Here is a 15,397-nt window from a genome sequence, read left to right as displayed (position 1 = left end):
CATGCTGGGAGTTGAAATATCAATAATACAAGGCAATTTTGGAGTAACTGAAATTAGTTCTAGCAGGATCCAGATACGGGTCAAAATACATTTGGATCAGAATTTAGCTGAGGTATTTTGATATTGGACAGGCTCTAGCCAAACTCCCATCTGCGCATTGAAAAGTGGCACAGATTGGATTGAGGCATGTTGCTCAGGAAACTACAGGCTGAAACTTGGAGAAAATTAGATCTGAAACTGATCTGAGTCTTCCTTGGTTGCCAGACAGGGCATTTCCTTAGAAAACTTCTAACAACATTTTCACCATCTTAGATTTAGCACTTCTACAACTGTACCATAAAAATGCTTCAGAGGCAAGGAGATGGATTAGAATACCCATTGGGTTTTTTCTACCTTTGTGATGACTTTATGAAAGCACTTTGTCAGCCCTTCAGTAACTACTGTGTACTTAGCTCTGATCTGTCCTGACAGTCTATGGTTTGGGAAGTTAGATTTAGCTATAAATTCCAAACTGTCTCTGTGAAATCTAAAAATAGAATAGCTGAGAATGTACGGGCTGAATTATGGATCAAATGTGTCACTGCAGAAATCAAGGACAAAATGTATGACATTAAACTGATGTAAAAGAAAAACTCTTTACTTGACTATTTCTGTACTCATAGAGTACATTTTTCATACACAGAGCTCTGTGAAGACATTAGCTAATTAATCTTCACAAGATGTCAGGGGACCATTACTCACACTTTCATTTTTTAGGCAGAAGAGAAAGTTTAGAGAATCTTTCCATCTTCCAACTGCAATCAGGACTATGAATGTCTTGCCCGTTGCCCCATGCTGAAGTCTCCAGCCCACACTGCCACCTAATGCCCGTCTCATACATGTGAGAATATGCAGCCTTGAGAGAACAAAATCAGTAGACATTTTCAAACTATTCACAATTTTCAGTATTTAAAAAATTATATACCACATAAATTGGCTCGCAGGAGTGTTTGGACTGGTTTAAACTGGTCTGGACTGGTTTGAACTGGTTTAAACCTGTTTAAACTTGTCTGGACAGGTCTGAACTGGTTTGAACCAGTTAGAACCGGTTGGAACTGGTTTGGACCAGTTTGAACTGGTTTGGACTGGTCTGAACCAGTTTGAACCAGTTTGGACTGGTTTGAACCGTTTTCAACTGGTCTGGATTGGTTTGGACCTGTTAGAACCAATTTTAAATGGTCTGGAGTGGTTTGGACTGGTTTGGACTGGTTTGAACTTGTTTGAACTAACAAAGGCAGATCCAGCACACACAGAAGAAGAAGCATTGTTTCCTCTTGTGAGCACTCGCAGGCTGCCTTCCTGTGCTGGTTTGGTACAATGTGATCCACAGCAGCACAGGCACAGCCTCTGCACATCACTAAGGAGAGCTTGGATAACTCCTGGCTGGGGCCAGCAGTCCTTGGAAGGAGTTTCCTCATCACTTAGGGGGCTTCGGCATTGATATTCCCCTCTATCGCTGAGGCAAGCATTGGTGTATGAGCTCCACCTTTCTGGTAGAGGGAGAAACTAGGCCAGCCTGTGATTGCAAGTCTTCTCAGACCTCAGGAGCTCAGGAATCCCCAGCCATCACTCGTGATTACAGCAGCTGCTTTGCCCTGCATACTGATGAGGCCAAAACTTGTCCTGGGACCACAATGTTGAATTGCTTCTCCCTCCATAGCAGTAACTTCTACTGCATCATCAGTCACAATTTCTTCATTTTTCAGATCTGCCACAAGCAGTTAGAGTGGCTATTATTCAGAGGTCCGTGCCCAGCACAGTGATATTCATAGGCACACAGGCCTCTGCTTGCTGCCCCTGGATTGTTTGCAGCTGCTGAGGCACACAGGGACACATCTGCCCTGGCCCTGGACCAGGGGCACACTGTTTGCGCAGCCACTGACCGCGAGATGCCACTGTCCTCGAAACTGAGAGAGGTGGCACACTTGTTGTGCTGAGTTAACATTCCTGATGCACCTACACTCTAGACTTGCTAAAAAGACATGCTCGTCACTACAGCATGCAAGTAAGTAGCCATTGCCCAGGGGCAGTATAAAGCAATTGTAAATCTTTTTTCTCAAATTCTCTGACAGTTAGAATATTCCATTAACAGTAATATTTGCATGGTCTTGCTACTCTCTGAGCAATTTTCCTGTAACTATTAGGTTTAGTACTGGCTTAATGAACCCTGATATTTTATTGTCCCAGCAATGCTGACAGCATTGCCACTGGAAGACAATAACAAGGGAGAATGAACTTCTATTGTCATCTTGTTGCCATTGTTACAGAGGTGAAATTCTGTGTTGCTGTGGTTGAATAACCTTTAAATTGGGGGGAAAATCAGGCCTATACGAGCACTTTTATGTTTTCATGTACAATATGCTGAATGTAGAGGGTTGCTGACAAGCAAGGGAAGCATTCATATTGAAAGCCAAGTTTTTTCCATTGGAGAACATTTCTGTCTTTCTGACCATCATTCAGAAATCCGTTATTAATCTAATGCGTGGCTTGTCCAAAGCTACAAACGTATGCTCAGAAACGTAATGCTATGCCTTTGAGGATTTGGAGATTACACAGTTTGCTTTTGTCCTAATTCAAGTGGAAAAACAAAATTTGTTTGGAGTCCTTTATGTCAGCACTTGAAGGCATCCTTACTCTTGACTTATGTTGTCTGCATAGCAGACATCGCCAGAGCCTTCAGTCCTACAAGTACCCAAAATTTGTGCTTGCCAGAGATCTGTGTTCCAGGCAGACTAGCTTACCTCCATCTTTTCCTTTTGAAGAGAGCTGCCAACTGACTGGGAAATGGGACAGGCAAGAAACCTGCTGAAGAGGCCTTGTTTGTTTTCTTTCTCTCTAAATTTCACTGGCACAGGCACACATTTGCAAAGCATTTCAGGTTCAGTTAATTCAGCAACTTGTAGTGAAAAGAGAGTTTTCTCTGTTCTGCCCTCCCCACAGAGGTTCTAATCTTACCAGAAGATAGCTAAAATTACTGAGTATTACCTTTCATTAGAAACTGTCAGAGAGAAAAATTCATAGCCTGATTTTTAAAAGGCAATGACTGCAAACTTTCCCACTGGAGTGCACATGCTTGAAGAAATTAGGTTATTTTCCTGTTTCAGTATCTTTCAAAATAAGCCAAATTCAGCTTGGGAGGAAGTAATTGTATTATTACAGGGGAACTCAGTTTTCTGGGAAGCCAGTGGCTTTTTTCCAGGAAAACTTCTGTTGTTACTATTATTGGTAGTGGTGTTGTTTCTGTTAATTCTGTATGGCAGTCCCACTATGTTATGTAATATAAAACAAAAAATACTCCCTACATCAAAGGAGGTAGATCTCAGGAAAAAAAGAGCAAAGCACAGAAAAGAAAGGAAAGGAGAGAGGAAAATTGCAGTTTCCCCATAGGATCACATGTATAGGCCTTACTGTTTCTTATCAGTCATCTTCTAACTTTCCCCCACTGCCACTCGAGTTTAAAAAGGAAATGTTTTTGATGGCACCCACCCCCATCTCAGAGCACCACAGTGTCAGTACTCTGTGCTGGGTTTCCAAGTGCATTCCCAAGCAGCCAATTAAAGCAGACAAGATAGGTACCAAAGGAAAAAATAAATATTCGTCAGCTGCCACCTCGTTATGGAATGCAAGTGCCTGTCTCCTGTCAGAATCACTGGAAGGTTTTTGCAAATGCATAACTGCATAAATTGTGTCTGGGAAACTGCAGCTACCATTGCTCCCAGAGAAGTGCATCCGGTTTAGCTTGCTTTTTAGATAATATAATTAAAGATATAAGTGGGGCTTGTGCAAAATTCAGATATACTGAATCTAGACCATGGACTTTTGTAATATTAACAGGGCTTCCATTCTTCACATATCTTGGCAGATATCCTCCTTTGCCAATCATTTCCATTCTGCTGTTTACTAGACATGGGACAGGCTGAATTCAAGAGGAAGCAAAGCCCTGGTTTTGACTAAGAGTGCAGACACAATTTCTTGCCTGCAGTCAGGTACATGTAGTAGCCACTCAAATGTTGAGACTTAGTATGTTAAGACACACAGATTTGCCCTTCAGAAGAAATGATATCTTATACTTATGAGGCAGCAGACATCAATTTACATAATTTATCACAGATCACCCATAATTAGCCAGAGGAGCATTTGAGCATTTCATTGCCAAAGTTATATGGATATAGTATTTGTATAACAGGAATGCTATGCTTTTTGTTTTGTTGTTGTTGTTGTTGTTGTTGTTGTTGTTGTTGTTGTTGTTGCTGCTGCTGCTAAAACCAGCACATTACGGTGTTTGTACTGAGTGGCCGTGGGGAGCAGACCTCCCCTCTTCCCTTTGAGCAGAGGGTGAGACAGAGGACATTTTGGACTGTGATTTCTACCTTTAACTGCTACTGTTTTCTCCTTAGAGGTAGGTTAGATAGAAGATGTATTTCTGAGCCTGATAAAAGAAGCTGAGATCAAAGTGTTGATCTTTTCCTTCTTAGTGGTAATGCTGTAACTAACTAAATTACTTGGGAATGGAAAGATAATGGATACAGAAAATGGATGGGAAATGTTACCAGAATACCTTAATGAAATTAAAATTTTAGAAAAGCAATTCAGCAACACACTGATTGTCCCTTACAAAGTCACACATAACAGTTAGTGCGCAGTGCAAAGTACAGGAGGAGGAAGGGCCTCCCACAGTGACCAGCTTCCATTAAGTAATAACACCTAATGATGAAGGTTTTGTCCTTGACCTCACTTTTGATGAGCCTTGGTATTCTTCCTGAACTTACTTATGGAACTTTAGGTTTTCCAGGTCATTTTAGGGGACAACAGGAGTGAAAATCTTGCCATTGTAAATTGTTGGTTTAAATATAATCCCAGTTTCTTGTGGCCAGAATTCATGACTGTGTGACAGGTGCTTGTTGGCACACATGACCAATGCTGGCATCCAGGCTCTGGTAAGATAAATGTCCAGGTCCCAGAGGTCACCATGACTGGCTTTACTTGCATTTGCAAGGAAGGGATGTAGCTGGAAGAGATCTGCATTTCCACTTCTGGAGGCCAGCATGATCATGCATACTGCTTTTGATATTTCTTTCTTGGAGGCAGATGATTTGCCTTCAGTCCTATTTGAGGCTCTCAAAGACACCTCTCGGCCTTGCTGGAAGGGAATACCTCATGCAGTAGAAAAGCCTGTTTTCCCACACACACTTTTAACTCTCTGACTGCACATAAACAAAACCCTTACAGACTGAGTATCTCATACTAATGCAGTAGAAAACGAGCAGTACTTCAACTCTGTCAGTTCCCAGGTGTGTTCATGTAGCTCTTAAAAGCCTGGCACCTTCAGCAGTAAAACCCTGCTTGTAAAATCTGAGTTGCTGTTTTTCTGGTGGAGCTGAGGAAGTTGTTGGCATCCAAGCTGTACAGAACACCTTATTGTTCTGCTTGTCAGCTACGATGCCGGGATCATTGTCTGCATGCTTCAGTGCACATCTCACAAATTATAGCTGTACCTGTATGCAGGCTCAATTAGGCTTGTTTGTGTACAGGGGAGCTGAGACATTTCAGTGCTGCCTCTGCCAGTGCCTATTCCCAACACTCTGATGTGGAAAGAAAGAAGAAAAAGACTCCTTTTCACAAGAGAGAGCAGAAAAACCAGAAAGGAGACCTGCAGTAACACCGGTCACTGCTTCCCATTGTATTATCTACAGAACAGGCTGAAAGATCCAGGGTAGTAGAAAGGGCCTGGGATGTGCACAGGCAATTGGGAAAGCAGGGAAGGAGCACCAGTGATACAGTGGGGGACCCAGGCCAGACCTTTAGGGCCAGAGAGAGGTTGGGAATAGAAGCAATAAGCTTGAAGTTGATTTATAATAATCTGTTTGGTTTTTTTTCCTTACCTCTCCTCCCCAGGTAAAGAATGGGACAAGAAATTAATATTTCTCTAGTTTTCTGGTAACTGAGGTCTTTAATTTTACTCATAAGCTGAAAAAGTAATGAAAAAAAAATTTCAGAATGGAAATTTGAACCTTTAGGTTTCAAAGGCATTGAGATGAAATTTTGGCTTACCCTAAAATATGTTATTGGGGCAGAGGAAAACATGGGATCCGACCTGATTCAGCTGAATTCATGTGTGATCACTTGAGACTGAATTCTCTATTACATTTATCTGCATTTGCTAACAAAGTTTAATCCAGTCTTGTTTTTTCTTTTTTGTTTAATAATTAAAGTTTATGGTACAACTATCCTCATGATGTAACCTAGATAGTTCCCACATGTGGATGTCTGGTTATAGTTCTATTTCTAATAAATTTGGACTCCTTTTTATTTTTCATTTCTTACTATTTAAATGAAAACTATTTCTGATATTAAATAGTTCCAGATGTTGAAGAAAAGGTGCTAAAAAAATGACATATTGAATGTTTAAAGATTTGATTTCAGTAAATACACATGGGTTTGGACAAATTAAAAAAATCTTGCCAGAAGATCCATGAATTAGGTTTTATCTAGGTGGTGAGAGATGCTTATAATTTATATAGTAGGACTTGCCCTTAAAATGTCTTTTACAGTTAAGGTTCTTATGTCACCTGTATTTATGAATTATTTGAATGAAGGGGAAATCAACCAGTTCCTTAACATGTGACTGTGGGGAAGATTTGTCCGCCAGGCTCTGAAAATGTGAAGATAGTGAAGAAACAGATGTGAAGAAACATAAACATTATTATGGCCAGCAGGTGGACTGGGGCTACAGATGTGCTGCTAAGCCTGAAACCTGCATTTTCATCATCATGCTTGTACTTTGACTCAGTCTTCCCTGCTGCTTGAGCTACAAAGCAGCTTTTTGCAGACAGAGTTTGTTCTGTTAGAAAAAGAGGGTGGTGACCTTCCAGGCTGGAATTACAGATGAATGCCTTTGGAAAGGCAGCAGGAAAACTGTCCTTAGTTTCAGCTGTCAAAAATGAAAGGCATGTCTATGTCAGTCATGGTATATATAGGCACACACAGTTCTGAATTGATCTCTGGTCCTACTTAGGAGTAACAAACAGGTTACAATACACAAATTGCTAGGAGATATTTTACATTGAGGGTTAATGTTGTTTACCTTCAATAATGTGTATGGCAAAGCAAGGTGCACAGTAACTAAAAACACAGGCCTAAAAAAGAAATTTATTTTTTAATTATTTCTATACAAAAAAATCAGTGGTGACAAAGTTGAATGCATATAATTGTCTAACTCTTTCCCAAAAATAATTCCCCTTCTATTTCTGTTTCCCTTCTCTCCACTCTTCACAGACCCTCAGTAGTTTTTGTCCCTGCTATTTTTTTTTTTTTTTTGCTCAAAGCATGGCTTCCCTGCAGAGAAAACACATGAAAGGAGTTTTGCCATTGATTTCAAAAGGGACTTGATTTGACTCCAGATCATCTTCCTGGCCCTCACAAAAAAGAGTAAAGGCTGAAACACACAGTCTAGGAGCTTTTATGGAAATTCAGGTTTTCATTCTGAATGCACTCAGGTGCAGCGTTTCACAGGAAATTTCCAAAGGTTCAGCCAGATGATAGAAATCAAAAGTACAGTCTCACAGCCAGTCTGACCACTTTGCCTGAAACTGAAAATCACGAGGATCTCCTTTGAGCAGGGCTGATCCCAACAAGTGCATCAGGCCTTTGAGGTTAAATGTATTGAAAGGCAGTCATTAATGTCACTGGAGTTATAGCAGGGATGTATTTATGCTGAGAGAAATCTGTGGTGTAGAAGTACAAAATGCCAAGCTCAGTTGAAAGGTTTTGGGGCATGTGTGCTCAGATGGGTAGAAGGATGTGATTTCTTTCTGCTCTGTTTGGTATTTGGTGTTTTATTTTTTAAAATTTTTGGAGTAGTAATTTATTCTATGCAGCATGCAGTGCTATTTGTCATCCTTATTCCTTCAATTATTCCAAAGTCAAGACTTACAAGCTTTGGGTGGCACATTTCAGGTCACTAAATTGGGAAATGAAATGAAACTAGAAAGCCTGTAGAAGTAAACCACCAGGAAAAACTCCTAAAGGACTGCTATTATCAGAACATTGAAGAACAAATATGAAAAAAATATGCCTGTGTTTCTTATTTATCTGAGCAAAACAGTGACTGTGACCTACATAAGTTGTGGACAGGACAAGGTCTGTTTGTCTAGACCCCAACCACAGCATGGACACATAGAGCACTTTCTTCAGGGCTCCTGAAGGTACACCTTAGCCTGGCAACAGCAAGTCAGTCTAGAAGCTTTTATTTATAGATTCCAGAATGCCCGTAATATCGGAAAGTTTTCCAGTTTTGCTCTGCAATTGGAGCAAAATCTCTCCCATCACTGCAGAGACCATAGTAATTGTGTGTGTGCATGAGTAGTAGCTTTGCTGGAGCACAATCTCTCTATCAAGGAGTCTCCCTTCAAAAATGCCTTATTATTCTAAGGCAAATTCAAAGAGAACCCACAACCCTTCTTGATTGTGAGGGCAGAAGCTAGCCCCAAAATGCAGATCAACGAAAGTGTCAGTGAAGGCATCTCAGAAAGAATAAGTCAGTTACACATTTTATTGTTCATTTTGATCTCTCAGGGGTCTTTGCAAAATCATTGAGTGAAAATGTGATTTGGGATGTTTGCACTGGATGTGGAGGTGATAGAGAGTCCTTCTCTACATCGCTGTCAGCAGAGGAAAAAGCTGTGATGGAATTCATAGTAGACTTGAACCAGCTGATGTCAACAGCCCTGACTCCACTGACTTCCACACAGCCATAGTGGTTGACCCGCATTAAAAATCTGCCCCAGTAATTCTGGTCCTTCTCCAAATCTGTTTCTTATTAGCAAATGAGCTTCCTGAAGCACCTTCATCCATCTTGCGCCTCTCTTCCTATCTAATATTTTCCAGAGTAAGACATCCTTCGGTAGGACACATTTCACTAGGCTCATTCCCCTGAGGTTTATAAATAATAAGTCACATAAGCACAGCATCTTATTTGCTGTATCTGCTTCATTTATTTCAATACAATTCAGTTGTATTTCCTTGCATGGAAGCAGCAGGAAATAGCCTGCAAGTACCTAACAATACTCAAGACAGTACAAAAGATTGTACCGAGTAACAAGCTCAGCACAGCTCAAACATTCAGGGAAGCTGTGACAAAAGCCTCTCACAGACCACAGCTTACAGAGCCAACCTCCAAATTACCTCTTGGTGCAAGAGTCTTGATTGTCCCTGCAAAATAGAGGAGGAAGCAACACTAAAAGATAGTTCAGCAGCTGGGCCCAATTATCAGGGTTTCTCAGTCCTAAGGCTGGTGCTTGCCATCCATCTATTCAGTGGAGAGAAATGGAGTTGGAGCTGGGGAAAAAAGACTGCTAACAGGCTGGAAATTGATGTATAGACTGCAGGAATTAATTAAACTTCCACTGGAGCAGAGAGGAACTAATAGTGAGAGCTCTTGTGCTCTGCAACTAAAATTTAGGTGGGAGCAGAACACCAGAGCTCAGGTGCCTGGCTCTAGGGTTTATGCAGTGTCTATCCCAAACCAAACAGTGGCACCATTGAAACCAACAGGACCTTAAAACCAGCGGGGGAGAACTGTTACCGGCCCCATCCCTTGAATCAGCAGCCTGGGAAAGCCCTCAGGGACACATGTGGCTGGGAGGGGGGCTGTGGAAGGCCTGCTTGGATTTTAGCACTGACTGGCACTTTTGTCCAAGCCTGGGTTTGGGTCTGGTCATTACCCAGTAGTGTCCAAAACGCAGGCTCCAGCAGAGGGCACAGCCACCCAGCAGAAGCAGAGAGCTGGACCACAGCAGAGGCAGTGCCAGCAGCAGGATGTTCCTGGGAGCAAAGATCACAGAATCACAGAATCTGCTGAGTTGGAAGATACCCACAAGGATCATCCAGACCAACTCCCAGCTCTGCACAGAGCCATCCCCAAGAATCACACCTTGTGCCTGAGAGCATTGTCCAAATGCTTCTTGAGCTCTGTCAGGCTTGGCACTGTGGCCACTTCCCTGGGGAGTTGTTCCAGCGCCCAAACACTCTCTGGGTGAAGAATGTTTTCCTAGCATCCAACATAAAAGTCTCCTGTCACAACTTCAGGTCATTCCCTCAGGCCCTGTCATTGGTCACCACAGAGAAGAGATCAGGGTCTGTCCCTGCTCGTACTCTCATGAGGAAGCCGTAGACGGCAATGAGGGTCTCCTCAGTCTCCTCTTCTCCAGGCTGAACAAACCAAGTCTGTTCCTTCTAAGGCTTCCCCTGAAGGTCCCTCACCATTTCCATTGCCATCCTCTGGACACTCTCTAACAGCTCAGTGTCTTTCTTATATTGTGGCGCCCAAAACTGCCCCCAGCACTGGAGGTGAGGCCATGCCAGTGCAGAGCAGAGCAGGACAATCCCCTCCCTTGCCCAGCTGTGTCTGATAGCCCCCAGGACAGGGTTGGCTCTCCTGGCTGCCGGGCTCAGTGACTTGCCATGGACCAGGATCCCCAGCTCCCTTTCTGCAGCACTGCTCCAGCCTCTTGTTCCCTAGTCTGCATGTACATCTGAGATGCCAAATCTGGCACTTTCCCTTGTTGAATTTCATATGGCTGGTGAAGTCTCAATGCCCAGCAGAACTGGCTCCAGATGCACCCCAAGAGGAGCTGGAGTCCTTTTCTAAAAACACCCTGGTCCCTGCCACTTCCAAGAGAGGTGCAGCATCTGCTTTTAGCATCACAGCATATGAGCATCTGGTCTGGGCAGGTTAAAGGAAGGTAGCACAGCCAGAATGTTAGGGTGGGTTTTTTGGGGGTAATTTTTTTTTGTTTTGTTTTTTTGGGTGGTTTTTTTTGGGGGGGGGGGGAGGTTGGGGTTTTTGTTGTTGTTGTTGTTGCTTTTTGGTTTTTTGGTTGTTGTTTTTTTTTTTTTCCGCACTGTTATATTTGATCGTATTTTGGATACGTGCATCAGGCAGTCTTCCTAAGCTGGCAGCTGAGGTTTTCCATTTCTTCCCACTAAACTCAGGTTCTAGATTCAGGGATATTTGACCATTACCTGGTTAGAAATTTTCTTGCCTTGCAAGAAACAGAAAATCCACCAGCTCTAACCTGTAACTACCTTTTCTGCCTAGTTCAAGAGGGAGCCATGGGCCCGAGGTGTAGTGGGGCATGGAGGCCCTTCCTCTCTGAGCTGGGACAACTCTGCTTCCTTTCCTCACTATTAGCCTGCTCAGCCTTACAAAGGGACCAAAGCAAAGGGAGGCCGTTCCTCCTTTTCAACCAACATGTGAGGAGAAAGTGATAAACATCCTTCAGGGAGTTACAAATCAGGAGATGTGCCTTCCTTGTGCAAGGGAGAGCTCAGGGACCACTTCTTCCTGAGATGCCTCCAGGGCTCATTTTAGCTCTGTGCTCTTCCCAGTCGGGGCTCTCCCTCTGTGACATGATTGAAAGCACACTTGAGATTTCTGTTTGTCTCAGTAGAGCATCATGGCAAGTGCAATTGTCATATTATACAACATGACAGCAATTAACACCTAGCTACAGCACTATGGCATCTAGGTCTTTCTCCACTGATGACCACAAATCACAGACAAGCATTTACACTATGAGCACTATGAATAGGGCACACTTTAATTAAGTGTACAACGTATGTAACAGATATGCAGCATAACAAATATGCTTTGTACATATACACTTTCCTCCTAAGGCTTTCCCTACATTCAAACCTCAGTAATGAATTTAGCCTTCTGAATCAGCTGTGATGGGAGAGTTTTGCTCTTTAGAGAGAAAATGAAGCACAGAAGTGACTTTTCAGAAGCATCTTGGAAACTCTGCCATTGACCCGTTTAGGCTTAATGAATAAAACCCATAAAGTTCACAGGTTTGGCATGTAACCATAAATTGTGTTTGCACATGCCTGCTTCTGGGGCCTGACTGAAGCCCAACAAATATTCTGTTGATTTCTGTAATAAAGAATCAGCACTTTGACCTTCAGAGATCATGCCACGACACAAGTTATTAGAAGCAAGTGATGAAATTTCCTGTCTTCTGGCTGTTGATTTGAACAGATCAGTGTTCAGATAGGAAATACATTGATTTGCTGTCCTTCCTAAGGAAGCTAGTGAAGAGCCACAGATAGAAATGCAAAGAATCTTCCTCTGGTCAGTTCCTCATGCTGATGAGCGCTCATATCTGACCTATGTGTATTCAAACTTTCATTGTATAGTTGTATAAGCATGCTGGAAAATCTGTCTCTCTTCTTTGGACTGTCCTGGACAAGGGAGAGAGAAATTACAGGAAAAAGGATCTTGGGATCAAAGACAGTGGCATATTTCTATATCTTCCTATGGGAAGGTAATTCTTATCCCTGGAAGGATCTTTCCCAATATCTGCACTTTTGAAAATGCTGGAGAAAAACCCCATAGTTCCAGATTTTATCATCCTTTTTTTCATATTCAATATTACTTAAAGTGATATAATAACATCCTACCTTATGTCCATATGACAACTTATATATGACCCTCATACCAGAACTCTGAAACCCCTCATTCCCAGTTTAGAGCCAGACTTTAAACAGAGCCCTTTACCACACTGAGCATAAGTTAACTAAGCTGAGCAAACCTGAACCTATCCCTTTCTGATCAGAATAGCTGGCCCATGGCTAATCTATTTCAAGCACTCTGCTTCTCTGAGTGAGAAGTTGTGTCTGCTGTAAGCTTGCAATGCTGAGGGCTTATCCTTGGACAGCACCTGGCTGTAGCAATATGCATTCCCCAGTTTACAGATTGGTAGATAGATGACTACTGAAGCAGGAAAACAAAATTAAAACAAGCTGATAGCTGAAACTGAGGAACAACCTGTCTGCTCAGTAATGTATAAAAACCAGAGAGAACTGACACCTCACACTTTAGCACCCTTGCCATACTTAGCAGGTGGTCTTTCTTCCTTGCCCATCCCACAGCCCCTGGAGATGTTTCAAGAGTTGGCCACTACAACTTGCTGGCTCACTTGGCCCCTTTAGAAGAATGCAAGGGAGCATCCCAGTTCCAGCTGCACCACCAAGGACACTACTCACCCTTTCTATGGGCCAGACCTGACCTTTCAGGGAGCCAACACAATTCATTGCACAAGCTATTTACCTTTTTTTTTTAGATTAATTACCCACCCACTGTAGTGAGCAGCATCAGCTGATGGAGGGACCAAGGGAATTCCAGGGTTGCAGAAGCAGGGAGAATGTATGACCAACAGGAGAGCAAGGAGCAGAAACTCCCCTTCTGTGGCAACCAGGCTGGCTCAGCCCTTCCACCCAGGCCTTCCTGCCAGTGTGGCAATCGGTTGGAGTGCAGAGAGCAAGATGACATGTTATTTTGGAACACTCCCCAAATAGCATTCATCCTCCAAACAACTGTAATTCCTGTGGCTCTTCTGTTGGAATGCAAACAGCTTGAGGCACACAGGCATGGTTATGTGCCCAACTGCAGGTGATTGCATCCACGGGTAGGTGGGCTAGGGTATCCAGCGCATTTCTGGGGCTGGCACAGAGGACATGAGATTTAGGGGAACAGCTGCTGGAGGCCAAGAAGAATACTGGAGGATATCTCAAATAGCAGTACCAGACAACTATCTCTCTGGAAATGAATTGAGACTGAAGCAACTTATGTTAAGGGTCCTCAGCCATGATGTAACATAGCTCCAGCTACACTGATGAAACTGCTCAGTTATAGGATACTCCAAGGCTTAAGTAGCAGGGGCAGAGCCTGCACACAGACTTTCCCAAACCTCTGAAACAGTGACAGCAGATTTAACATACAGCTGGATACAAAAACTTACCCTTGACCCCACTGACTTCCTTGTAGTTTTATTAGCATCATAATTTGTTCTCCTTTCTTCATGTATTCAATCTAATGCTATCATAGATCATTTTTTATACCAACAAAAAGAACTTATGAAACCAAAAAATACATGTGCAGAAGATGTTCAAAGATGTGTTTAAAAATTAAAAGAAGCCCTTTAAAAACAGCTTATCTTTGCAACTGTTTCACTAAAGCATTTCTTTCTTGTACTTTAAAATGCATGCATCTCTAAAATGCAAAGTAAAGTTCTTTTCTATAATATTTTTGCACAGATTCCAGATGGCACAGAGTAAGTGACTTTGCTATTGAGAACTAAAGGTTTCAGAGGAGGTGACTATAATGATTTCTTCATCTTTTGCATCCCCTTCCTCATTGTCTGCAGGGTTTCGTCTGACTGATGAAGTGAAAGAACAAGAGAAAAGCTCAGCAATCATTCCACATTTTCAGTCTTGAAGAATCGGCCTAAGCATTATTTGAGGCACTGTTACTTTTTTGATAATTCCCTAAAAGTGAATATAATCAAATATTTGTATGGTTAATTGTCTCATTATTACATGGAAGAGCGAGACCTTCTTTTTCCTCTTTTTAATCAGTGAGCCTTTGTGCATACCTGTATGATCTCAGCAGCAGCAGGAAGATTATGCAGCATACCTATGACTTAGTCCTGTCCTTCATTTTGGTAATCTCTACAAGGCACTTGGGTAGCACATTCACATTTGATCTAATATCAGCAGTAAGTAATCATAACCTTAACAGATAAGCAATAATTAACAGGAATTAATCCTACTCCTGCTGTGAAGGAGCCCCAGTGATAATTTTCACCTATAACAGGCAGCAAGTGGGCACCATTTCCAAATCCCATTTCTAAATCCATTGCCTCAGACAGCAAATGTGCCACCACATCTAGTCCCTGCTGAGACCAGCAGGTCTTTCCAGACCCACTGCAAGATACAGCCCAAAACTCTGCAGCAGAATCACAATCTGTTTGTACTGTAAGCTGAAACAGTTGGGATAGAGCCTGTAAGCCATTTGGCAATGCCACTGTTGCATGATCAGTTTTTTTTAGGGAAGGGAGTGAACTGATTTGTTCAGGAATGATAACAGTATCAGTTGCGTTGGCTCTGGAAGCAGTTAAACCTGCACAGAGCAAAAACAGGTGAAAAGTCCAAGCCTGTTTGATGACACTTTGCTAATCACAGCTGGCAGGCAATCTCACTGCTAGAGAGTGAAATCATGAAGAAAAAAACCCCAGCACAAGATTTTCAGGATGCCCAGAATTTTGCTCTGTGGCTACTTTATCAAAGCACCTGTCAGCTTTTTGCTCACTTTCCAAGAGCATGAAATATGCAGAAGCATGTTTTCAAGGAATCTAAACTATAAAAAAGGATGGAAGGTAAAGGTTGAAGTACATACACTTGTTGCTATATTTACATCTTTTCACTCTTTACCCAAAATGCAGGCATACCTACCCAGACACTAGCAATAACAGCACTAGGCATCTGAAACCATGTTTTCTGCTTCTGTCTCTTTTGGACT

The sequence above is a fragment of the Haemorhous mexicanus genome, chromosome 4, assembly GCF_027477595.1.
Source record: "Haemorhous mexicanus isolate bHaeMex1 chromosome 4, bHaeMex1.pri, whole genome shotgun sequence".
NCBI lineage: Eukaryota > Metazoa > Chordata > Aves > Passeriformes > Fringillidae > Haemorhous > Haemorhous mexicanus.
Note: the sequence above shows the minus strand (reverse complement) of the source record.